The following is a 3,138-nucleotide window of genomic DNA, read 5'->3' as shown; positions in this document are numbered from 1 at the left end:
GTGGGGTGTCTGACTTCTGTCAAAGACACCGGTTGGAACCCGACCTTTCTCGGGAGGATGTGCCGACCTTTCTCGTGGCATGTTTGTGGGGTGTCCGACTTCGTCAAAGACACCGCTTGGAACCCGACCTTTCTCGGGAGGATGTGCCGACCTTTTCAGGCATCAATTGGAAGATACCTCGGACATTCACAAGCATATCAAAGAGTACCTGGATATTCACAAGTACTAACATGAAGGATATTTGGGCCTTTGCAGGCGTCGAAATGGGTATTTGGCTGACCATAAGCACTGAAAGGGTATTTGGATGATCACAATTATGAATTCTTAGGGGATACTTGGACATTCACAAGTATCGAATGGTACTTGATAATTGGAAATATTGAGAACATACCTTGGATATTTGTGAAGGTCTCTCACCTCTTGGTGATGGGAATGTCGAGGGCATGCCCCGCTTATTCATAAAGGTCTCTCACCTCTTGGTAAAGGGGAATATCGAGGACGTGCCTCGCATATTCATGAAGGTCTCTCACCTCCTGATAATTGGGAATATCGAGGACGTGCCTGAGATATTCGTGAAGGTCTCTCACCTCCTGGTAATTGGGAATATTGAGGACATGCCTCGCATATTCATGAAGGTCTCTCACCTTCTGGTAAATGGGAATATCGAGGACGTGTCCCGAATATTCGTGAAGGTCTCTCACCTCCTGGTAATTGGGAATATCGAGAGCGTGCCTCGCATATTCATGAAGGTCTCTCACCTCCTGGTAAATGGGAATATCGAGGACGTGCCCCGAATATTCGTGAAGGTCTCTCACCTCCTGGTAATTGGGAATATCGAGAGCGTGCCTCGCATATTCATGAAGGTCTCTCACCTCCTGGTAAATGGGAATATCGAGGACGTGCCCCGAATATTCGTGAAGATCTCTCACCTCCTAGTAATTGGGAATATCGAGAGCGTGCCCCGAATATTCGTGAAGGTCTCTCACCTCCTGGTAAAGGGAATATCGAGGACGTACCTTGGATATTCATGAAGGTCTCTCACCTCCTGGTAATTAGGAATATCGAGGACGTACCTGGGATATTCGTGAAGGTTTCTCACCTCCTGGTAATTGGGAATATCGAGGGCATGCCTCGCATATTCATGAAGGTCTCTCACCTCCTGGTAAAGGGGAATATCGAGGACGTACCTGGGATATTCGTGAAGGTCTCTCACCTCCGGGTAATTGGGAATATCGAGGACGTGCCCCACATATTCATGAAGGTTTCTCACCTCCTGGTAACATAAGCTTGAATGTAGTACAAGGCTTACCTGAATGGCCGCAGGCACTTAAAAGGGATGGAACACCTGGATAGCCACAGGTGTACAGAGTACTGGAATACTTGGATGAACACAAGTATTTGATGATATGATCTGGGACCACTCAGGCTGGTCCAAGTATCATGATGATAAGAGAGCATACCTGGGTAACCGCAGGTGCACAACGCAGTGGAGTGCTTGAACAGCTACTATATCATTTGGGGACAACTCAGACAGGTTAAGTATCATGAAAATGATGTACCGGACAACGGTGGGTACTTGACGATATGGGGATACCTAGACAGCAGTAGGTATTCCAAGAGATATTTGGTCAGTCACAAGTATCAATACTCTGGGGACAACTTGAACATGTCGAGTGTCAGGAAAAAGGAATATCCGAACGGTGACCGGTACTCAAAGACAACAAGGATACCTAGACAGCAGTAGGTATTCAACAATAAAGGAATACTTGGTCAGTCACAAGTATCAATACTCTAGGGACAACTCGAATAGGTCGAGTGTCAGGAAAATGGAGTATCCGAACGATGGCCGGTACTCTAAGACAATGGGGATACCCAAACAGCAGTAGGCACCCAAACTCAAGGGACGACTTAAATAGGTTGAGTGTCAATAAGAGAGTACCTGGACAGTGGTAGGTACTTTAAGACAAGTGGGGACAGGGATATGTTTACCTGGCAATATCTCTGATCTCTGAGAGTATGTCTGCTATTTGCACAATATGCACACATGATTGTATATGCTGTAAATTCATGAGTTTAAATGTGATTTATGCATGACAATTTTGTCAGTTCTGCATCTTTTGATTTCCACTGGGGAAGATTTTGAAAGACAACCTTCATTTAGAATGTAGATGCCTTGAGCATGCCAGATGAGGGACTTTTAGTCTGAAAGGACTTTTCGCTCACTCTCATGGAAAAGGTTATCCTGACCATTGATGCAGGATTTATAAGGACCACACTTCTCACTATCATCATGTCAACAGGGGTCCGAGTATTCTCGCAAACGGTACGACTTTACCAATGTGAGAGGTCTTTGTTGAAACTATGATGAAGTCTTGGCCAGTGGCTCATCGAAGGGGACCGTCGAGGTCAAGGCTCATGAACAAAGTGCCGCACGATCATCTCCTAGGTTTGCAAGTCAAGAGTCCTGCGAAAAGAGATAGAATAGTCTTGCTCGTACTTCTTCGAGCGATGCTTATAGGCATATGAAATCCTACGTTAATTGAAGTGCCCCTAGTCTGAAGAGACTTTTACAATGGGATGCAATGTAGGCTTGATTCATGTGTAAAAAGGTAAGAGCTGGTGATTGTCTTGGCATTTGTCACCGCCTTTCTTCTCACCGTCAAATGGAGGTTCTATGGACCACAACAAGCAACATTTTCTTGGCTGCATTTTTGACTGGGGACATTGGCCTTGCTTTTACCGCACACCGCTTTTTCATGCCCCTATTTTTATTCCAGTTCTTCTTTTATGGGCATTGACCTTGCTCTTACCAGGTACACTGCTTTTTTTATACCCATGCTTTTTCATTCTTTGTCGTTAGAGGAACTAGCCTAGGCAAGTTCAATCACGACACTGTTGTTAGACTCTTGAGTCTTCGTCTTCGGCTAGCGCTCCGAGCTATGCTGTTTAAATGGTAGTAACTTCTGATTTGTCTCAATGTGAGGGTAAAATTACAGACTCACTTGGGTTGTACAATGAATACAAGTGCGTAGAGAAAGAATTGCTCTTCGTCATTCTAGGGCACTTAAATTAACGCGAGTGTTCATATGCAATAAAGACACCCAAAGATTGATGCAAGTGCGAGCAAGAAAATTTCTA

This window comes from Eucalyptus grandis, chromosome 3 (assembly GCF_016545825.1).
Source record: "Eucalyptus grandis isolate ANBG69807.140 chromosome 3, ASM1654582v1, whole genome shotgun sequence".
NCBI classification, from domain to species: domain Eukaryota; kingdom Viridiplantae; phylum Streptophyta; class Magnoliopsida; order Myrtales; family Myrtaceae; genus Eucalyptus; species Eucalyptus grandis.
The sequence above is the reverse complement of the archived record's forward strand: the minus strand, read 5'-3'. Positions refer to the sequence as shown.